General features: G+C 39.5%; 1 long non-coding RNA gene across 2 annotated transcripts in view; it reads right to left on the bottom strand.

The window, feature by feature from the left end:
* LOC126076537 (uncharacterized) overlaps positions 1–24605 on the bottom strand; it is a 59336-nt gene that overhangs the window by 14784 nt on the left and 19947 nt on the right. Inside the window, exons 3-5 of one of the 2 annotated variants that reach the window (XR_007517482.1) lie at positions 23158–23205; positions 21714–22489; positions 7950–11628 (exon numbers count right to left, since the gene is read on the bottom strand). The exons of the other annotated variant lie outside the window; for it this stretch is intronic. This is a non-coding gene — a long non-coding RNA (uncharacterized LOC126076537). Of the gene's footprint in view, positions 1–7949; positions 11629–21713; positions 22490–23157; positions 23206–24605 lie in introns of those variants that run through there. 2 annotated transcript variants of the gene reach the window in all.

Genomic DNA, 24605 nt, shown 5'->3' with positions numbered 1-24605 from the left:
CTCATAATTACCTTGTGTCCTTGGTGTTCTTCATTCTCCTTTGATCCAGGTGTGTTGAGACCAATTGATGCATCTTAGATGGCCGCTTGCTAGTGTTTAAGAACCCAGACGCCTCTCTCCAAGGTGGGATTCAGAATGTTTTCTTAATAGATCTTATTATGCCAATTGACTTAGATGTCTCCTGAAACCATGGTCCCCAAACCCCCTCCCCTGTTACGCTGGCCTTCAAAGCATTCAGTTTATTCAGGAAACTTCTTTGCTTTTGGTTCAGTCCAATTGTGCTGACCTCACTTGTATTGTGGTGTTGTCTTTCTTGTCACCTAAAGTAGTTCTTCTCTACTATCTAATTAGTGAATAACCATCTTCCACCCTCCCTCCCTCCCCCGTCACAAAACCATCAAAGAATATTTTCTTCTCTGTTTAAACTATTTCTCAAGATCTTATACTAGTGGTCTTATACAATATTTGTCCTTTTGCAACTGGCTAATTTCTGTCAGCATAGTGCCTTCCAGATTCCTCCATGTTAGGAAATGTTTCATAGATTCATCATTGCTCTCTATCAATGCGTAGTGTTCCATTGTGTGAATATAACATAATTTATTTATCCATTCATCCGTTGATGGGCACTTCGGTTGCTTCCATCTTTTCGCTATTGTAAACAGTGTTGCAATGGGGTGTACATATATCTGTTTGTGTAAAGGCTCTTATTTCTCTAGGATATATTCCAAGGAATGGGATTGCCAGATGGTATGGTAGTTTTATTTCTAGCTTTTTAAGGAAGCGCCAAATCAATTTCAAAGTGGTTGTACCATTTTACATTCCCACCAGCAGTGTATAAGTGTTCCAGTCTCTCCACAACCTCTCCAGCATTTATTATTTTTTGTTTTTTAGATTAATGCCAGCCTTGTTGGAGTGAGATGGAATCTCATTGTAGTTTTGATTTGCATTACTCTAGTGGCTAATGATCGTGAGCATTTCCTCATGTATCTGTTAGCTACCTGAATGTCTTCTTTAGGAAAGTGTCTATTCATATCTTTTGCCCATTTTTTAATTGGGTTATTTGTCTTTTTGCAGTTGAGTTTTTACAGTATCATGTAGATTTTAGAGATCAGACACTGATCAGGAATGTCATAGCTAAAAACTTTTTCCCAGTCTGTAGATAATCTTTTTACTCTTTTGGTGAAGTCTTTAGATGAGCACAGTTGTTTGATTTTTAGGAGCTCCCAGTTGTCTAGTTTCTCTTCTGCATTGGCAGTAATGTTTTGTATACTGTTTATGCCATGTATTAGGGCTCCTAACGTTGTCCCTATTTTTTCTTCCATGATCTTTATCGTTTTAGATTTTATATTTAGGTCATTAATCCATTTTGAGCTCGTTTTTGTGCATGGAGTGAGGTATGGGCCTTGTTTCATTTTTTTGCAGATGGATATCCAGTTATGCTAGCACCATTTGTTAAAAAGACTGTCTTTTCCCCATTTAACTGTATTGGTGCCTTTGTCAAATATCAACTGCCCATATGGGGATAGATTTATGTCTGGATTCTCAATTCTGTTCCATTGGTCTACGTATCTGTTGTTGTACCAGTATCAGGCTGTTTTGACTGCTATGGCAGTATAATAGGTTCTAAAATCAGGTAGAGTAAGGCCTCCCACTTTGTTCTTTTTCAGTAATGCTTTTCTTCTCCGGGGCCTCTTTCCCTTCCATATGGAGTTGGTGATTTGCTTCTCCATCTCATTAAAGAATGTCCTTGGAATTTGGATCAGAATTTCATGAAATGTATAGATCGTTTTTGGTAGAATAGACATTTTTATAATGTTAAGTCTTCCTTTCCGTCAGGTATGTGTTTCCACTTATGTAGGTCTCTTTTGGTTTCTTGCAGAAGTGTATTGTAGTTTTCTTTGTATAAGTCTTTTACATAGCTGGTAAGATTTATTCCTAAGTATTTTATCTTCTTCTGGGCTACTGTAAATGGTATTGATTTGGTGATTTCCTCTCTGATGTTCTTTTTGTTGGTGTAGAGGAATCCAACTGATCTTTGTATGTTTATTTTGTATCCCGATACTCTGGCGAACTTTTCTTTTAGTTTCAGTAGTTTTCTTGAGGATCCCTTAGGGTTTTCTGTGTATAAGATCATGTCATCTGCAAGTAGAGATACTTTTACTTCTTCCTTGCCTATCTGGATGCCCTTTATTTCTTTGTCTAGCCTAATTGCTCTGACTAGGACCTCCAGCACAATGTTGAATAATAGCAGTGATAAAGGGCATCCTTGTCTGGTTCCTGTCCTCAAGGCGAATGCTTTCAGGCTCTCTCCATTTAGGATGATGTTGGCTGTTGGCTTTGTGTAAATGCCCTTTATTATCTTGAGGAATTTTCTCTCTATTCCTATTTTGCTGAGAGTTTTTATCGTGAATGGGTGTTGTACTTTATCAAATGCATTTTCTGCATCAATTGATAAAATCTTGTGATTCTCGTCTTTTGTTTTATTTTGTGATGGATTACATTAATTGTTTTTCTAACATTGAACCATCCAGTGCATACTGGTATGAATCCCGCTTGGTCATGGTGAATTATTTTTTTGACATGTTGAATTCTATTGGCTAGAATTTTGTTGAAGATTTCTGCATGTAAGTTCATGAGGAATATAGGTCTGTAATTTTCTTTTTTTGTGGTGTCTTTACCTGGTTTTGGTATTAGGGATATGCTGGCTTCATAGAATGAGTTTGGGAGTATTCCGTCCTTTTCTATGCTCTGAAATACCTTTAGTAGTAGTGGTCCTTGTCTATGCTCTGAAATACCTTTAGTAGTAGTGGTGTTAACTCTTCTCTTAAAGTTTGGTAGAACTCTGCAGTGAAGCCGGCTGGACCAGGGCTTTTTTTTTGTGGGGAGTTTTTTCACTACCTTTTCAATCTCTTCTTTTGTTATGGGTCTCTTCAGTTGTTCTACCTCTGTTTGTGTTAGTTTAGGTAGGTAGTGTGTTTCTAGGAAATCATCCATTTCTTCTAGGTTTTCAAATTTGTTAGAGTACAATTTTTCATAGTAATCTGATATGATTCTTTTGATTTCAGTTGGATCTGTTGTAATATCGCCCATCTCATTTCTCATTTGGGTTATTTGCTTCCTCTCCTGTTTTTCTTTTGTCAGTTTGGCCAATGGTTTATCAATTTTGTTGATTTTTTCAAAGAACCAGCTTTTGGTCTTAATTCTGTCAATTGTTTTTCTGTTTTCTATTTCATTTAGTTCTGCTCTAATTTTTATTATTTGTTTTCTTTTGTGCTTGAGGATTTCTTTTGTTGCTCTCTATTTGTTCACGTTGTAGGGACACTTCTTTGATTTTGGCCCTTTCTTCTCTTTGGATGTGTGCATTTATTGATATAAATTGACCTCTGAGCACTGCTTTTGCTGTGTCCCAAAGGTTCTAATAAGAAGTGTTTTCATTCTCATTAGATTCTCTGAATTTCTTTATTCCATCCTTAACGTCTTCTACAATCCAGTCTTTTTGGGGCACGGTATTGTTCAGTTTCCAAGTGTTTGATTTCTTTTCCTTGATTTTTCTGTTATTGATTTCCACTTTTATGGCCTTATGATCAGAGAAGATGCTTTGTAATATTTGAATGTTTTGGATTCTGCTAAGGCTAGCTTTTTTACCTTATATGTGGTCTCTTCTAGGGAATGTTCTACGTGCACTGGAAAAGAAAGTATACTTGGTTGCTGTTGGGTGGAGTGTTCTGTATATGTCTATGAGGTCAAATTGGTCGATTGTGTCATTTAGATCTTCCATGTCTGTATTGAGCTTCCTTCTGGGTGTCCTGTCCTTCATTGAAAGTAGTGTGTTGAAGTCTCCTACTATTATTGTGGAGCTGTCTATCTCACTTCTCAATACTGATAGAGTTTGTTTTATGTATCTTGCAGCCCTGTCACTGGGTGCATAAATATTTAATATGGTTATATCTTCTTGGTATATTGTCCCTTTAATTATATATAGTGTCTTTCCTTATCCTTTATGATTGATTTAACTTTAAGTCTATTTTGCTAGAAATTAATACTGCCACTCCTGCTCTTTTTTGATTGTTGTTTGCTTGATATATATTTTTCCATCCTTTGAGTTTTACTTTGTTTATGTCCCTAAGTCTAAGGTGTGTCTCTTGTATGCAGCATATAGATGTATCATGTTTTTTAATCCATTCTGCCACTGTCTGTCTCTTTATTGGTGCATTTAGTCCATTTACATTCAGCATAATTATGGATAAGTACGAATTTAGTGCTATCATTTTGATGTCTTTTTTGTGTGTCATTGACAGTTTCTTTTTCCCACTTAATTTTATGTGCTCAGTAGATTATCTTTAGGTATTGTCCTTTCCTCATATTCGTTGTTGATTTTGTTTCTGCCGAGTCTCTATTTTTTTCTTGCATTTTATTTTTATGAGTAGGATAGTTTCTCTCCCTGGTGGTCACCTTATTATTTACCCCTATTTTTCTAAATTTAAACCTAACTTTTATTTCTTTGTATCGCCTTATCTTCCACTCCATATGGAAGGTCTATGATTACATTTCTTAGTCCCTCTTTATTGTTTTAATGTTGTGTTCTTTTATATAACTTCGCTGTTACTCTGTTTTGAGCTTTTTTTTTTTTTAATCTTGCTTTCTTTTTTTTTTTTATTTCCCTGTCCAGGTTGACTTCTGATTGCTCTGCCCAGTGTTCTAGTCTTGGCTTGATACCTGATATTATTGATTTTCTAACCAAAGAACGCCCTTTAGTATTTCTTGTAGTTTTGCTTTCTTTAGTTTTTACAAATTCTCTAAACTTCTCTTTATCTGTAAATGTCGTAATTTCACCTTCATATTTAAGAGACAGTTTTGCTGGATATATGATTCTTGGCTGGCATTTTTTTTCCTTCAATTTTTTAAATAAGTCACCCATTTCCTTCTTGCCTGCATGGTTTCTGCTGAATAGTCTGAGCTTATTCTTATTGGTTCTCTTTTGTAGGTGACTTTTCATTTATCCCTAGCTGCTCTTAAAATTCTCTCTTTATCCTTGGTTTTGGCAAGTTTGATTATAATATGTCTTGGTGACTTTCTTTTAACATCTACCTTATGTGGAGTTCAATGGGAATCTTGGATGATATCTTCTTATCTTTTATGATATCAGGGTAGTTTTCTGCCAACAAATCTTCAACAATTCTCTCTGTATTTTCCGGTATCCCTCCCCATTCTGGTAGATTATTTCTCTTGATAGTGTCCCACATGATTCTTAAGGTTTCTTCATTTTTTAAAATTCTTTTATCTGATTTTTCTTCAAATATATTAGTGCCAAGTGATTTATCTCTAAGTTCAGGAATTCTGGCTTCTACTTGCTCAATTCTGCTCCTCTGACTTTCTATTGAATTGTCTACTTCTATAATTTTATTGTTAATCTTCTGAATTTCTGATTGCTGCCTATGGATTTTTCTAGTTTATTAAATTTTTCATTATGTTCCTGAATAATCTTTCTAATTTCTTCAATTGCTTTATCTGTGTGTTCCTTGGCTTGTTCTGCATACTGCCTCATTACCTTCCTGATGTCTTGAAGGGTTCTGTATATAAAACTTTTGTATCTTGCCTCTTGTAATTCCAGGAATGCATTTTCGTCTAGAAGATGCCTTGATTCTGTGTTTTGAGAGCTTGTTGAGGTGATCATGGTCTGTTTATGTATGTGACTTGATATTGACTGTTGTCTCTGAGCCATCTATAAGTTATTAATTTATGTTTGCTTACTGTGTCGTAGCTTCTTGCTTTGTTTTGTTTTGATGTGCCCAAATGTGTTGCTTGAGTGAGCTAGCTTGATTATTTTCACCTTTGGAGCTCTGATGTCCTGTCTCCAGATGGCTAGAGCTGTTATCAGATATATCAGTCTAGGAGTCCATTCAGTTTTCTTGTATGAATTCAGCTCAGGTGTCCAGGTAGCTGATCATCAAGTATGTGGTACAGGCTCTGTCCTACAGTCTTAGAGGGGCAGGGGTGATTGGTGTAGGTACCGGTATCTGGTTGCAGCAGGGTGTCACGCTCTGAACAAGGCAGGAGGCTGAGAAATGACCCCCGAGTTTCTCTGAGCAAAGCACGTCCCTGTTCCCTAGGGCATGCAGGTGGTGGGTTCTGCAGACAGACCACGGGCACCCAATGTTTTTGGTTGTAAGGACTGGGAGGTACCAGTTATCTTTGGATCCATCGCGGGTGGCTGGGTGACCTGAGTGGAGCTCCCAGTCTTTAGCCCCCTGATGTGGGTAGGTGAGGACCCTGTTTAATAAGCAAAGCAATGTGAAGCATCAAACACCTGCCTCTCCACCACACAGCTGAAATGGTTGGAATCTGCCAACAAGGGCCTATTCTCCACACAAGTGGCCCACACAAGTCCATGCAGAGGGGACATGTACTCAAAGTCCACAGGCCATTTATGCCTGGACAAGAGCCTCTTCTGACCTGAGCTCCCCTGGTTAGTGGAGATGGCAAATTATCTTTTCCACCAAATGAAAATTTTTTCCTTCTCCAAGGCTGGGAAAATGGCTCTAGGTGTTCAACAGTGCCTATCTCAGGCCCAGGGAAATCAGCCGCTGAAGCTGGCTTGGGAGTGGGAGGCGTGGTAAAATACACAGAAGTACTTAGCTTTTGCCAAGAGTGCCATTCTCCTCAGGCTCCGGAGGTGTGAGTAGGCTGTGTGGCTGGCTGCTTCTCCCTGAGGAAGCTGTGACGGAACGCTAGTACCAGCCCGCTGCAGCCACTCTGGGAATGGTGCCTGAGGGCTTCCCATGATTCAGGTCCAGTAACTCCTCTCTGCTTCTGAACCATCTCTTCCTCCCCCTGCCCCTCAGTTCGTTTTCTAAGCTTGCCTTTGATGCTCAGGGTTCCTAGCTTGTCATAAACATACTCGTTTCACTTGTTTTTCAGGTCTTTGTTATAAAGAGGGCTCGCTGGAATCGTCTGTCTATTCCACCATCTTGGCTCCTGAGGGTCCCTTCAGATTCTTTTAAGTCTTCAGTTTAAACAATGTTGTCTATTCCTTAACTTCTGAAACGGCTTTCCTTACTGAGACCTGAAGGTAGTTTGCCCAGATAAGAACTTTTGTCTGCATAGTATTCTTACGCATCTCTCTTTCTAGCATGTGGGATTATTATAATGTGTGAAAATGAGAAAAGAACACAACAAACATAACCGGGACATCTATTGAATGTCAGATATTATTCTGTGTGCTATACGTGTTATCTAATCCTCCAACAACTCTGACTGGTGGGTATTAATAATTCTGATTTTAAGAATAAGGAAACTGAGCTTCAGAGGCTTACAAAAACTTGCTCAAGTTGTAAAGCTGCCTGAATCCAAAATGTATACTCTTTACACAATTTCAGACTGTAGCCCCTTGAAGTAGGAATTCAGTCTTTTTATAGAAAGTGTTATTTGAATCTTGACCTATCTTTATATTGTATCAGAATGTGCTGAAGTACAACTGAAAGCTCAACAAATGGCCAATGGGTAAGCTATCACTGTTTCTTCTACATGTACCTTATCACAGTGTCAGCACACACTAAACTTTTCTGTATTCTATGATCCAGTCAACTTGGATTATTCCCTGAACACATTCCTAATATCCTGCCCCTGCATTTTAACTTTTTCTTCTACTTCAAAGTCACAACACATGTAATTTCTTGCCTACTGAAAATAGTGAAGAAATCGAAGTTGTTAAGGATTTCATTCTACTTGAATCAACAATCAATGCCCATGGAAGCAGCAGTCAAGAAATCAATTGACATATTGCACTGGACAAATCTGCAGCAAAAGATCTCTTTAAAATCTTAAAAAGCAAAGATGTCACTTTGATGACTAAGGAGTGTCTAACCCAAGCCATGGTATTTTCAACTGCCTCATATGCATGCAGAAGTTGGACAATAAAAAAGGAAGACCAAAGATGAACTGATGCATTTGTATTGTAGTGCTGGTGAAGAATATTTAATATACCACGGTGTCTTTGTTATCTAGTGCTGCTATAAGAGAAATACGACAAGTGGATGGCTTCAACAAACAGAAATTATTCTCTCACAGTGTAGGAGGGTATAAGTCCAAATTCAGGGTGCCAGCTCCAAGGGAAGCCCTTCTCTCTCTGTCAGCTCTGGGGTAAAGTCCTTGTCATCAATTTTCCCCTGGTCTAAGAATTTCTCCGAGCAGGGTCCAAAGGTCCAAAGGATTTGCTCCCCTCCTGGTTCTTCATGCTTGGTGCTCCCTCTCTCCTCCCTTCTTTCTTTTATATCTCAAAAGAGATTGATGCAAGATACAACCTAAGCCTGTAGAATGAGTCTTGCCTCATTAATATAACTGCCTCTAATCCTGCCTCATTCACATTATAGAAGTAGGATTTACAACGCATAGGAAAATCACATCAGATCACAAAATGGTGGACAGCCACACAATACTGGGAATCATGGTCTAGCCAAGTTGATACACATTTTTGGGGGACACAATTCAATCCATAACACGTGGACTGCCAGAAGAACAAATGAATCAGTCTTGGAGGAAGGACAGACAGAATGCTCCTTAGAAGCAAGGATAGTGAGACTTCATCTTGCTTACTTTGGACACATTTTCAGGAGAGACCGATTGCTAGAGAAGGACATCGTGCTCATTAAAGTAGCGGGTCAGCAAAAAAGAGGGAGACCCTTAATGAGATGGGATTGATACAGTGGCTGCAACAATAAGCTCAAACATGGCAATAATTGTGAGGATGGCACAGGACCAGGCCACATTTCATTCTGTTATACATAAGGTTGCTTTGAGTCAGAGCGACTTGAAGGTACCTAACAACAATAAATTGAAAATGTCACTTCTGTCATGAAGAATTATCTGCTTCCCAAGTAAGGTTGATCAAAACCCTGTATCACTCAGTCAGCCCTGGGAAGCATATTCTTAATATATTTAGTTATCAATAGCTGCAAAACCATGGGAATCAACTATTTAGAAATGGGTTTTAGAGAAGAATTGCATATACATAAAACTTCTGGCCAAGTGCTAAAGACTTCCCTTTATTGGTAGTTTTACAAATTAAATGCACTAGTTATCCAATATACATTAGCCATTGCAATGTTTAAGGAGTATGCTATGTGAGGTCTGATATGATGATGATGATAAGGACTACAATGATGGTGGTGGTTGACATTCACGTTAGATACTATGCTAAGCACATTACATTCCTGATTCATTTGATCCTCAAATTCATTATGTGCTAGGATGTATATTGAATGTGTACAGTACTTACCCAACACCCTGCAAGTCACATTGTACTCACATTTTACAGATGAGGAAACTGATACTATGAGAGGTTGAGCAACCAAGAGTCACCAGATGGTCCCTAGGGAGAGATGCTCATACAGCTGGCAGACATGGAAGGGCCCTAACTTTAGGGAATAATGGGGTTTCTGCTCTTATACACCCCACAGCATCCCTAGTTAGGGTAAGACCGCTGAATGGGGAAAGAATATTACCTACCTTTTATTGAGCTCTTGCTACCTGCTAGGTATTATCCTAAATTGTGTATGTCCTTTAGTCTTCATAATAAGAGCATGAGGAGACAGTATTGATACTCACACCTTAGAGACTGGGAAAACTTAAGCAGAGGGGCTATTTGTCCATGGTCCTATGACCATAAATAGTAGAAGCTCTGACATGCGAATTTTAAGTCCAGAGCCCATGTTCTTAGCCTATATTGTACCCTGACTGTCTATGAGCCAACTGAGTGTAACTAAGCCCATTACTCAAGCTTAGCATACAAAAAACACTACTGCACCCCTTCAAATGACCTCATGTGTCATGGGCAACAACCCCCAAAAGAGTGACTATGGACTAAAGACTCCTTTTGAGGACACTTATAAAATCCTAAAGCTCTTTTCCTGTCTCAGATAAAGTTGGGGCTCTAGAAAAAAAATGACATAGGTTTTTTGGAGGGTTGATCTTGGGACATATTGGTTTGATTCAGAAAGAAAAGGAATGTGACATTATGTATAGTCGTGGTGCAAACCGATACTGTTTACATAAAACACGTAGAACAGTCCCAGCCTTCTGCTTCTGTTGGGAGGAGGAAGCAGCACGGACACCAGGTGAGCATGGATGTGGGCACAGAAAGCAGCCAGTATTCCACGGTGGAGCAAAGTGCCCATACTCAGTCCTTTGGCTGACGTACAAGCTCTTTTCTAGAGCTTAGAATGCCAGAGCGAGAGGACTGCTTTTTATTCAATATTCAGCCACTGAGGTTTCTAAACTGAGGTGTGATCTGGACAGAGCTGCCCTTTAAAAAGTCCCACTTACAACTGTTCATAAGATGGCATCAGTTGGAGAGATCGAAAGCTCATACTAGATAATTAGAGGCTCCTTTGGAAGGTATCATAAAAATCTTGGTGGTCTTGAACAGAAGAGAAGAGAAGCAATACAATGAACCAAGTTCAGAGGACAGAGGCGAAAAGTCTAAAATGCTATGCATCTCTTACGAAGGATTTTAAGATTGCATATAGAGGCTATAGACAAGCCACAGAAATTGGCATGAATCCCTGCTCCACTACTAACCAGCCATGGATCCTTGGTTAGTGTAAAAATGACATGGCGATGTCTGACCTCATCTAACTTCACAACAGGGAGGAGACAGAATCAAGATCATCAGCCCAAGGCTCATTTCTATGGGGTAAAGGTCAAATATACCTCCATTCTCCAACTTTTTATCAATTCTGACACCAGCCATCCCTCCCACAGCACTCTCTACTTCTCTGCTGGGTTTGATAATTCATTGCAATCGCCACACAGAACTCACAGACTGTACCCACAGTTATGGAGTTTATTAAGGAAGTAACAGGTTATAATTCAGGATCAGGAATGACTCAGGATAAAGTTCTTTGGTCAGGACTTCTCGGCCATGTCCACAGGCAGATTTCTCTCTGGCCCTCAGTTTCTTGTCCTCGGCCCCTCAGCCTGGCTTCTGCCCCGCTCAGGCAAGTGTTACAAAGTTCTTTAGCTTCACCGGTAAGCGTCCGGAAGCACTACTGCACTCCTCCAGGAGGCCTTGGCCCAAAGGCACTCAGCTCTCTAGCTCTATGGGTACGCATACCCACTGTAGCCACCTCGCTCTGTGGGCCGAGAAGCCCACTGTGCTGTCTCATGCCAGTCTCCTGGTTCTGCTGCCACCATTTCTCTGCTGCTGCTTTTTGTGGTCTCCAGTGTTACAGCTCTCTCTCTGTCTCCTGGATCTAGGAGGTTCTCAGCACAGAGATGCCAGGTCCAAAGGATGCACTTTGCTCCAGGCTCTCCTTGATGGTAATGAAGTCTCCCTTTTTGCTTCTGGGATTGCCTCTCTTTAAGTCTAACAGAGTGGCAAACAGACCAGTCCCTTGTAAGGGCTCCATATACCTTATTTGCATTAGCCACCCCACAAGGGTTCCATGCACCTTGCATTATTAGCAGCTTGTCCAATCCCCTTGGTGGGCCACAAGCATCCTATTTTCATAGTCCCACCCAATATTTTTGTGGATGTCACAAGACCATGAATGGCTGGAAAGGTCATATTAAATAATTCAACGTGCTGCAGTCAGGCAAGAAGTCAACCTTTTTTAGTACTAGTTTCTCCACCTGTAAAATAAACATAACAATGATCCCAACTCACAGGGCTGTTATAAAGTTTAAGTAAGATCATGTATATAAGACATTTGGCACACTGCCCAAATACACTAAAAAATGTCACCTACTATTAAAAAAAATCATTTTTAGAAAAGCAGAGTCAGCAAAAAAGAGGGAAACTCTCATCGGGATGAACTGACACAATAGCTGCAACAATGGGCTCGAGCATACCAGTAATCGTGAGGATGGTACAGGATGGGGCAGCATTTTGTTTTGTTATACATAAGGTCACCATGTGTTGGAGACAATTCAATGGCAACTAATAACAATAAGGTCATCAATGCTTTTGTTTATGTTGATACAAATATTTAGGCCTCTGTTCCTCTTTTAAAGGATCCCCAATTACTAGCTGATGAAGGTAGGAGGCAGGGGGAGGGAAAAAACAGCAGCAACAACAAAAAACCAAAAGGTACCTTTCTTTCATACCATTGCTCAAGAAAATAAAAAAAAATTCCTCTGTTTCGCCCAATAGAATTCAACTGTTCCCATCTCTAAACCCTTGACACTTTTAATTTTAAATTCTAGTTAATGGGTGTATTTGTCTTATCACCTCCATAGTGACTATTGTTTTGTCTATCTAGCACTTGGGAAGGCATTCTGCTACTCAGGCTATGAGAGTGGGTATGTAATGTAGGTCAGTCAATCAGAGTCCTTCTCTGTAATTTTTCAAAGTGAATAGGAAAAAGAAGCACCTTTCCTTACTGGTCACAGAATCAAGAAGTTGAAAACATGGAATGCTCCAATCATGCCCCTAATAGATCTCTAGCTAATGGAACATTCTAATGAAAATTCTAGATTAAAGACCTAAATGTGAAAGGTAATGCTATCAAGACTTAATACAGGATTTTAATAAAAGAAGTAAGATAATATTTTTATGACCCATGGCCAAGGAAGGATTTTTAAATACAAGTTTGAAAGCACAAATGAATATGGAAAAAAACTCTATGAATACCATTATTACATAAAATTTAAGGATTTCTGTTCAATGAATGACACTGTGGACAAAGTTAATACGCAGCTAACAGAATAAAGGAGAAGATATTTACAAAGTCAAAATATGACAAGGGACTGATATCTAGGATTTCAAAGAAGATCTGCAAATCAACAAGAAAAAGGTAATGACCACAATAGAAAAATACATGAAGGATATGACCTTCCAATTTAAAGAAAAAACCCAGAATTTAATATGGATGGGAAAGATGTTTAAAATCATTAATAATAATCAGAAATGTAATTTAAAATAAAAAATAAGACATCACTTTACACTTAATACCAAAAACCTGACTCATGGTGAAGACAGATTGCCAAAAACTAGAAAGCTCAACGATGGCAAATGTTGGTGGGGATATTGACATATAGGAACTCTCATGCGCTGCAGCCACTGTAGACAGCAATCTGTTAGTGCTTAGGCAAATTAAGTATTTGCCTGTGACCCAACAATTCCACCTCTTTATAGATATTCCAGAAAAATTTTCACGCAGGCTTATAAGGAGACGTGTATACGTTTACTGTAGCATTACTTATGGTGATGAGTTGTTGGAAGCAACAAAGTTGTCTATAGTGGGGAATTAGATAGGCAGAATTTGGTGGACGTACACCATGAAGCCTTCACGTGTCTGTCAGTCTGCCATGCTGTGGGGGCTTGTATGTTGCTATGATGCTGGAAGCCATGGGTATTCAAATACCAGCAGGGTTACCCATGATGAACAGGTTTCAGCTGAGCTTCCAGACTAAGACAGGCTAGGAAGAAGGACCTGGTGGCCTACTTTTGAAAAGAATTAGCCAATGAAAACCTTATGAATAGCAGTGGAACACCGTCTGATGTAGTGCAGGAAGATGAGCCTCTCAGGTTGGAATGCACTCAAAATATGACTGAGAAAGGCTGCCTCCTCAAAGTAGCATTGACCTTGATGACGTCGATAGAGTCAAGCTTTCGGGACATTCATTTGCTGATGTGGCACAACTCAAAATGAGAAGAAACAGCTGCAAACATCCATTAATAATCAGAATCTGGAATGTATGAAATAAGAATCTAGGAAAATTGGAAGTCGTCTAAAATGGAATGGAATGCATAAAGATCTATATCCTAGGCATTACTGAGCTGAAATGGACTTGTATTGGTCACTTTGAATCACACAGTCATACGGTCTACTATGCCGGGACGACAACTTGAAGATGAATAGTGTTGCATACATTGTCAAAAAGAACATTTCAAGATCTATCCTGAAGTACAACGCTGTCAGTGATAGGACAATATCCATGTGCCTACAAGGAAGACCAGTTAATGTGACTATTATTCAAATTTATGCATCAGTCACTAAGGCCAAAGATGAAGAAATTGAAGATTTTGGAGGTGCGGCCAATATGGCGGAATAGCCACACACTTCCTGAGATCCCTCTTAGAACAAAGACCCGATAAAACAAGTGAAATGATTATATTTATGACAACCTAGGAGCCTTGAACCTCAAAGGCAAAGTTAGAAAACGGATTGAGTGGCACGGGGAGGGAGAATCGGTTCAGAAGCCAAGAGGAGTTACCGGACCCGAATCGCTAGGGTCCCTCAGGCACCACTCCTGGGGGCAGCTGCGCAGGTCGTTGGTAGCGTTCAGCTGCGGTTTCCTCAGGGAGAAGCAGGTAGCCGCACAGCCTACTTACACCTCCGGGTCCAGAGAAGAATGGCACTTTTGGCAAAAGCTAAGCACTTGTGTATATTTTAATGTGCCCCCAGCCCCCAAGCTGGCTTCAGTGGCTGTTGATTTCCCTGGGCCTGAGATAGGCCCTATAGAGTGCCTGGAGCCAAACTCCTGGCCTTAGAGAAGAAATAAATTCACAATTGGGGGATAAGATAATTTGCCAGCTCCACCAACCAGGGGAGCTCTGGACAGAAGCGGCTCCTGTCCAGGCACAAATGCTCCATGGACTTTGAATACCTTTCCCCCATGCATGGACCTGTGTGGGCCTATTTCAGGAGAATAGGCCCTTGTTGGCAGACAGAAACTGTTTTGGCTGTGCAGTGAAGAGGTGGGTTTTTGATGTATGACACCGCTTTGCCTATTAAACAGGGTCCTCACCTACCCACATCAGGGGCATAGGGACTGGTGGCTCCACTCAGGTCACCCAGCCACCTGCAACAGGGGTCCAAGGATAACTGATACCTCCCAGTCCTTACAACCAAAAGCACTGGGTGCCCAAGGTCTGTCTGCAGAACCCACCCACATGTACACTGTAGAGGACATGGACACACTTTCCTCACAGACACTTGGGGGATGGTTCTCAGCCCCCTGCCTAGTTCAGAGCATGACCTCCTGCTGCAACCAGATACCGGAACCTACACCAATTACCCCTGCCCCTCTAAGACTGTAAGACAGAACCTGTACCACACACTTGATCAGCTACCTGGATACCTGAGCTGAACTCATAAAAGAAAAGTGAATGGACTCCTAGACTGATACACCTGATAACATCTCTAGCCATCTGGTCACAGGATGTTAGAGCTTCAAAAGTGAAAATAATCAAGCTAGCTCACTCCAGCAACCCATTTGGGCATATGAAAACAAAACAAAGCAATAAGCTAGAATACATTAAACAAACATAAAATAAACTAATACATTAACTTATAGATGGCTCAGAGACAATAGGCGATATCAAGTCACATAAAGAAACAGACCATGGTTGCCTCAACAAGCTCTCAAAACAAAGAATCAATGGATCTTCTGGCTGAAGGTGCCTTCCTGGAATTACTGGGTGCAGAATTCAAAAGATTAATATACAGAACTCTTCAAGACATCAGGAACTAGATTAAGAAAGAGATCAGGCAATATACAGAACAAGCCAAGGAACACACAGATAAAGCAGTTGGAGAAATTAAAAAGGCTCTTCGAGAACATAATGAAAAATTTAATAAGCTGCAAGAACCTATAGAGAGACAGCAATCAGAAATTCAAAAGATTAACAATAAAATTACAGAATCAGACAACTCAATAGAAAGTCACAGGAGCAGAATTGAGCAAGTGAAGGGCAGAATTAGTGAACCTGAAGAAGAAGCACTTGGCAACAGTATATTTGAAGAAAAATTGGATAAAAGAATTTAAAACAATAAAGAAAACTTAAGAATCATGCGGGACTCTATCAAGAGAAATAACCTATGAGTGATTGGAGTACCAGAACAGGGAGGAATAACAGAAAATACAGAAAGAATTGTTGAAGATTTGTTGGCAGAAAACATCCTTGATATCATGAAAGATGAGAAGATATCTATCCAAGATGCTCATTGAAATCCACATAAGGTAGATTATAAAAGAAAGTCAGCAAGGCATATTATAATCAAACTTGCCAAAACCAAAGATAAAGAGAGAATTTTAAGAGCAGCTAGGGATAAATGAAAAGTTACCTACAAAGGAGAGTCAATAAGAAAAAGTTCAGACTACTCAGCAGAGACCATTCAGGCAAGAAGGCAATGGGTGACTTATTTAAAAAACTGAAGGAAAAAAATTGCCAGCCAAGAATCATACATCCACCAAAACTGTCTCTCAAATATGAAGGTGAAATTAGGACATTTCCAGATAAACAGAAGTTTAGGGAATTCATAAAAACCAAACAAAAACTACAAGAAACACTAAGCAGAGTTCTTTGGTTAGAAGATCAATACTATCAGGTATCAACCCAAGACTAGAACACTGGACAGAGCAATCAGAGCTCAACCCAGACAGGGAAATCACAAAAATACATCAAGTCCTTTAAAAACCCTCAAAACAGAGAAATAGCAGTATTATCACGTAAAAGAGGAAAATATTAAACAATAAAGAGGGACTAAGAAATGTAGTCATAGATCTTTCACGTGGGGAGGAAAACAAGGCAATATAAAGAAACAAAAGTTAGGTTTAAACTTGGAAAACTAGGGGTAAATACTGAGGTAACCACAAAGGAGACTATCCCACTCATTAAAATAAAATACAAGAAAAAAATAGAGACTCAGCAGAAACAAAATTAACAACAACTAAGAGGAAAAGACAATATATGAAGACAAACTACTCGGCACAAAAAATTAAGTGGGAAAAAGAAACTGTCAACAACATATACAAAAAGACATCAAAATAATAGCACTAAATTCATACTTATTCATAATTACGCTGAATGTAAAAGGACTAAATGCACCAATAAAGAGAAAGAGAGTGGCAGAATGGATTAAAAAACAAGATCCATCTATATGCTGCCTACAAGAGACACACCTAAGATTTAGAGACACAAACTAAAACTGAAAATTTGGAAAAAAAATATATTAAGCAAAGAACAATCAAAAAAGAGCAGGAGTGGCAGTATTAATTTCAGACAAAATAGACTTTAAAGTTAAATCCACCAGAAAGGACAAAGAAGGACACTAAATAATGATTAAAGGGACAATATGCAAAGAAAATATAACCATATTAAATATTTATGTACCCAATGACAGGGCTGCAAGATACATAAAACAAATTCTAATAGCACTAAAACGTGAGATAGCTCAACAATTATAGTAGGAGACTGCAACACACCACTTTCAGTGAAGGACAAGACATCCAGAAAGAAGCTCAATATATACACGGAAGATCTAAATGCCACAATCAACCACCTTGACTTCATAGACATATACAGAACACTCCACCCAACAGCAACCAAGTATACTTTCTTTTCCAGTGCATGTAGAACATTCCCTAGAAGAGACCACATATAAGGTAAGATAGCAAGCCTTAGCAGAATCCAAAACATTCAAATATTACAAAGCATCTTCTCTGATCATAAGGCCATAAAAGTGGAAATCAATAACAGAAAAATCAAGGAAAAGAAATCAAACACTTGGAAACTGAACAATACCGTGCCCCCGAAAGACTGGATTATAGAAGACATTAAAGATGGAATAAAGAAATTCAGAGAATCCAATGAGAATGAAAACACTTCTTATTAGAACCTTTGGGACACAGCAAAAGCAGTGCTCAGAGGTCAATTTATATCAATAAATGCACACATCCAAAGAGAAGAAAGGGCCAAAATCAAAGAAGTGTCCCTACAACGTGAACAAATAGAGAGCAACAAAAGAAATCCTCAGGCACAAAAGAAAACGAATAATAAAAATTAGAGCACAACTAAATGAAATAGAAAACAGAAAAACAATTGAAAGAAGACCAAAAGCTGGTTCTTTGAAAAAATCAACAAAATTGATAAACCATTGGCCAAACTGACAAAAGAAAAACAGGAAAGGAAGCAAATAACCCAAATGAGAAATGAGATGGGCGATATTACAACAGACCCAACTGAAATTAAAAGACTCATATCAGATTACTATGAAAAACTGTACTCTAACAAATTTGAAAACCTAGAAGAAATGGATGATTTCCTAGAAACACACTACCTACCTAAACTAAAACAAACAGAGGTAGAACAACTGAAGAGACCCATAACAAAAGAAAAGATTGAAAAGGTAGTGAAAAAACTCCCCACAAAAAAAAAGCCCTGGTCCAGCCGGCTTTACTGCAGAGTTCTACCAAACTTTCAGAGAAGAGTTAACACCACTACTACTAAAGGTATTTCAGAGCATAGAAAAGGACGGAATACTCCCAAACTCATTCTATGAAGCCAGCATATCCCTAATACCAAAACCAGGTAAAGACACCACAAAAAAAGAAAATTACAGACCTATATTCCTCATGAACTTACATGCAAAAATCTTCAACAAAATTCTAGCCAATAGAATTCAACAACATGTCAAAAAAATAATTCACCATGACCAAGCGGGATTCATACCAGGTATGCACGGATGATTCAACGTTAGAAAAACAATTAATGTAATCCATCACATAAATAAAACAAAAGACGAGAATCACCAAGATTTTATCAATTGATGCAGAAAATGCATTTGATAAAGTACAACACCCATTCACGATAAAAACTCTCAGCAAAATAGGAATAGAGAGAAAATTCCTCAAGATAATGAAGGGCATTTACACAAAGCCAACAGCCAACATCATCCTAAATGGAGAGAGCCTGAAAGCATTCGCCTTGAGGACAGGAACCAGACAAGGATGCCCTTTATCACTGCTATTATTCAACATTGTGCTGGAGGTCCTAGTCAGAGCAATTAGGCTAGACAAAGAAATAAAGGGCATCCAGATGGGCAAGGAAGAAGTAAAAGTATCTCTACTTGCAGATGACATGATCTTATACACAGAAAACCCTAAGGGATCCTCAAGAAAACTACTGAAACTAAAAGAAGAGTTCGCCAGAGTAGCGAGATACAAAATAAACATACAAAGATCAGTTGGATTCCTCTACACCAACAAAAAGAACATCAGAGAGGAAATCACCAAATCAATACCATTTACAGTAGCCCAGAAGAAGATAAAATACTTAGGAATAAATCTTACCAGCTATGTAAAAGACTTATACAAAGAAAACTACAATACACTTCTGCAAGAAACCAAAAGAGACCTACCTAAGTGGAAAAACACAGCTTGCTCATGGGTAGGAAGACAACATTATAAAAATGTCTGTTCTACCAAAAACGATCTATACATTTCATGCAATTCTGATCCAAATTCCAAGGACATTCTTTAGTGAGATCGAGAAGCAAATCTCCAACTTCATATGGAAGGGAAAGAGGCCCTGGAGAAGTAAAGCACAACTGAAAAAGAAGAACAAAGTGGGAGGCCTTACTCTACCTGATTTTAGAACCTATTATACCACCACAGTAGCCCAAACAGCCTGGTACTGGTATAACAACAGATATGTAGACCAATGGAACAGAATTGAGAATTCAGACATAAATCCATCCCCGCAGTTGATATTTGACAAAGGCACCGAAAAAGTTTAATGGGGGAAAAGACAGTCTTTTTAACAAATGGTGCTGGCATAACCGGATACCCATCTGCAAAAAAATGAAGCAAGACCCATACCTCACTCCATGCACAAAAACGAGCCCAAAATGGATCAAAAACCTAAATATAAAATCTAAAATGATGAAGATCATGGAAGAAAAAATAGGGACAACATTAGGAGCCCTCATAAACAGTATAGAAAATATTACTAACAATGCAGAAGAAAAACTAGATAACTGGGAGCTCCTAAAAATCAAACAACTGTGCTCATCTAAAGACTTCACCAAAAGAGTAAAAAGATTACCTACGGACTGGGAAAAAGTTTTTAGCTATGACATTTCTGATCAGTGTCTGATCTCTAAAATCTACATGATACTGTAAAAACTCAACTGCAAAAAGACAAATAACCCGATTAAAAAAGGGCAAAAGATATGAACAGACACTTCCCTAAAGAAGACATTCGGGTAGCTAACAGATACATGAGGAAATGCTCACGATCATTAGCCATTAGAGAAATGCAAATCAAAACTACAATGAGATTCCATCTCACTCCAACAAGGCTGGCATTAATCCAAAAAACACAAAATAATAAATGTTGGAGAGGCTGTGGAGAGACTGGAATACTTACACACTGCTGGTAGGAATGTGAAATGGTACAACCACTTTGGAAATCGATTTGGTGCTTCCTTAAAAAGCTAGAAATAGAACTACCATATAGTCCAGCAATCCCACTCCTTGGAATATATTCTAGGGAAATAAGAGCCTTTACACGAACAGATAGATGCACACCGATGTTCATAGCAGCACTGTTTACAATAGCAAAAAGATGGAAGCAGCCAAGGTGCGCATCAACGGATGAATGGATAAATAAATTATGGTATATTTACAGGATGGAATACATGTGTACATCGATAAAGAACAGTGAGGAATCTGTGGAACATTTCATAACATGGAGGAATCTGGAAGGCACTATGCTGAGTGAAATTAGTTGCAAAAGGACAAATATTGTATAAAATCACTATTATAAGAACTCAAGAAATAGTTTAAACAGAGAGGAAAATATTCTTTGATGGTTATGAGAGGGGGGAGGGAGGGAGGGTGGAAGATGGTTATTCACTAATTAGATAGTAGAGAAGAACTACTTTAGGTGACAAGAAAGACAACACACAATACAGGCGAGGTCAGCACAACTGGACTGAACGAAAAGCAAAAATGTTTCTGGAATAAACTGAATGATTCGAAGGCCAGTGTAGCAGGGATAGGGGTTTGGGGACCATGGTTTCAGGGGACATCTAAGTCAACTGGCATAATAAAATCTATTAAGAAAACAGTCTGCATCCCACCTTGGAGAATGGCGTCTGGGGTCTTAAAGTCTAGCAAGTGGTCATCTAAGACGCATCTAAGATGTCTCAACCCACCTGGATCAAAGGAGAATGAAGAACACCAAGGACACAAGGTAATTACGAGCCTAAAAGACAGAAAGGGCCACATAAACCAGAGACTACATCAGCCTGAGACCAGAAGAACTAGATGGTGCCTGGCTACAACCGATGACTGCCCTGACAGGGAACGCAAGAGAGTACCCCCGAGGAAGCAAGAGAGCAGTGAGATGCAGACCCCAAATTCTCGTAAAAAGACCAGACTTAATGGTCTGACTGAGACTAAAAGGACCCCACTGGTCACGGCCCCCAGGCCTTCTGTTGGCCCAGGACAGGAACCATTCCCAAAGCCAACTCTTCAGATAGGGATTGGACAGGACAATGGGTTGGAGAGGGATGCTGGTGAGGAGTGAGCTTCTTGGATCAGGTGGACACTTGAGACTATGTTGGCATCTCCTGCCTGGAGGGGAGATGAGAGGGTAGTGGGGGTTAGAAGCTGGTGAAATGGACACAAAAAGAGGGAGTGGAGGGAGGGAGCAGGCTGTCTCATTAGGGGGAGAGCAATTGGGAGTATGTAGCAAGGTGTACATAAGTTTTTGTGTGAGAGACTGACTTGATTTGTAAACTTTCACTGAAAGCACAAAATTAAAAAAAAAGAATCTGAAGAAGGAAGTACAATTTATACTAAGAATTACCATTTTGGTTTAGACATTGGCAAAATGGGCTTAATGCACGTTAATTTTCTCCTTTGGTAATAAAGATTATTTGTTTGGAGAGGGAAAAGTCATTTATTGTGCTTATGAATCTTACTTGGGGTAGTGCTCAGCAGGGTGCTTCATCTCTGTTCCATGAGGCATCAGCTCAGGTAGCTCTACTGGGGGCTGGAGGATTTGCTTTGCAAGATGGCTTGCTTACATGGCAAGTAAGTGCTGACTCTCAACTCAGAACTCAGTTGGGCTGGGGGCTTGGGGCATCATTTCCTCTCCATATGGCCCTTTCCACAGCTGTTTGGAATTCCTCATGGCATATGGCTGGGTGCCAAGAACAAGCACCCCAAGAATGCAGGAGAAAGCCATATTGCCTTCTGTGACCTAGCCTCAGAAGTCAGGTGGCATCCATTATAGCCATAAGGATACCCAGATTCAATGGGAGAAAACATAGCCCCACCTCTCAAAAGGAGTAGTGCCAAAGTCACTTGTAAGAAGAATATGTGACCCATGAGACAAAAAGGGCTACATGAACCAGAGACTACATCATCCTGAGACCAGAAGAACTAGATGGTGCCCGGTCACAACCGATGACTGCCCTGACAGGGAACATGACAGAGAACCCCTGAGGGAGCAGGGGAACAGTGGGATGCAGATCCCCAATTCTCGTAAAAAGACCAGAGTTAATGGTCTGACTGAGACTAGAAGTACCCCAGTGGTCATGGTCCCCAAACCTTCTGTTGGCCCAGGACAGGAACCATTCCCAAAGCCAACTCGTCAGACATGGATTGGACTAGACAATGGGTTGCAGAGGGATGCTGGTGAGGAGTGAGCTTCTTGCATCAGGTGGACACTTGAGACTATGTTGGCATCTTCTGCCTGGAGGGGAGATGAGAGGGTAAAGGAGGTTAGAAGCTGGCAAAATGCTCACAAAAAGAGAGACTGGAAGGAGGGAGCAGGCTGTCTCATTGGGGGAGAGCACTTGTGAGTACGGAATCGACTCGACGGCACTGGGTTTTTTTAGTAAGGTGTACGTAATTGTTTATGTGAGAGACTGACTTTATTTGTAAACTTTCAATTAAAGCACAATAAAAATTATTAAAAAAAATAATAATGTGAAACAAGAAGTATTGTTGCAGCCATTTTTGGAAAATGCAATCTTCCCCAGAATACTGATGATTTGTGTTAGGAAATGAAGTGGTCGGCAAGCCTATTATGTGCTTCACACATAAAGCAGGATGAAATTTAAAGAATTTGAGTTGTATAGAATTGATGTGGTGATTCAGAGATCCTTTTATATAAAATGGAGGTGGGTGGGGTACCTGAGTGGTAGGAGACTCTGGCTTTAGGAGGTTGGGTGGCTTTTTTCTCAAGCATCACTATGTTAGTATTAGTAACTGGGCCAGGTTCCAAGTCTAGTAATAACATTCTGTTTTTTTTAATTCTCCCACGATTCCCAGGGGATAGAGTATTCTTTTTGTTTCCTGTCCTTGTCTATTGTATGATGGCAGCTGCAGTGCTTATCAAGTCATTGCCAATCTACTCACCAGAAAAAGATGCATTCATGTATATGATTTAATTCTTTCATAGGAATTCTGAAAAATAAAAAATAACGCTAACATTGGTATTTACTATGTGCCAGCAGCGTCCTAAGTTCTTAGCATACGTTATCTCATTTAATCCTCAGAATGACTATAAGATCTAGGCATTATTATCTTTATTTCACAGATTAGGAAACTCAATTTTAGGGATGCTAAGTAATTTTCAAGGTTACATTGGGAGTATAAGAGTAAGAACTCGAATTCAAACTCAAGTGTGATTCCAGTGTCTCTTTACTATGCTGCCCTATTATATTTAAATATGTAATTGTATTCATTCAACACATCGTTATTAGGCCCTGTCATAAGTTAGCATTCTTCTAGGCACTAAGAATACATCAGTGAACAAAGCAGATAAAGTCCATGTTGTCATGATACTTACATTCTAGTAGGGAAAGACAATAAAATATCAGGTAAAGTATTATGATGACACTAAATGAAGGCGATGTCTGAGGATTTTATGTAGATACCTGAATGACGAGAAGAAGCCGGTCATGCCTAAGTTTGGGAAAAGAGCAATCCTGACTGGGAACAGCAAATACAAAGATCCAGAGATGGGAAGGAGTATGGGTAACAGGACAAAGGAACATTAGTACAAGGTGAAGGTATGGAGGGGGCAGAAGTCAGATCATGTAAGCTTGATAAGACAGGGTAAAAACTTTGGGTTTTATTCTAAGTATTATGAGAAGTTCTTGGGAAATTTTAATCAGGGAAATGACCCTATTTGAATAAAAACATCATTCTGGTTGTTGTATGGAGAATGGATTGTAGGGGAGCAAGTATAGATTCAGGGGGACCAGTTAGGAGCTGAGTGACGGTGGCTTAGACTAAGGTAGTTGTAGTGAAGTTGGAGAGAAGGTAACAGATTTGGGAAATATTTTCATAGAGAATCCATAAGACTTGATCATAATTTGGATAACGGTGGTAAAGAAAAGATAATGCCCGGTTTCTGCCAGGCACGTAAAAAGGCCTATAAAAGAAAACTACAAAACACTACTGCAAGAAGCCAAAAGAGACATACATAAGTGGAAAAACATATCATGCTCATGGATAGGAAGTTCAACACTGTGAAAATGTCAATTCTACCCAAAGCGATCTACAGATACAATGCAATCCCGACCCAAATCCCAACAGCTTTTTTCAAATGAGATGGAGAAACAAATCACCAACTTTATATGGAAAGGGAAGAGGCCTTGGATAAGTAAAGCATTACTGAAGAAGAAGAACAAAGTGGGAGGCCTCACACTACCTGATTTCAAAAACCGATTATACAGCTGCGGTAGTCAAAACAGCTTGGTACTGGTACAACAGACACATAGACCAATGGAACAGAATTGAGAACTCAGGTAAATCCTTCCATCTATGAGCAGCTGATATTTGACAGAGGCCCAAAATCG

This window comes from Elephas maximus, chromosome 4 (genome assembly GCF_024166365.1).
Source record: "Elephas maximus indicus isolate mEleMax1 chromosome 4, mEleMax1 primary haplotype, whole genome shotgun sequence".
NCBI classification, from domain to species: Eukaryota; Metazoa; Chordata; class Mammalia; order Proboscidea; family Elephantidae; genus Elephas; species Elephas maximus.
The sequence above is the reverse complement of the archived record's forward strand: the minus strand, read 5'-3'. Positions and strand labels throughout refer to the sequence as shown.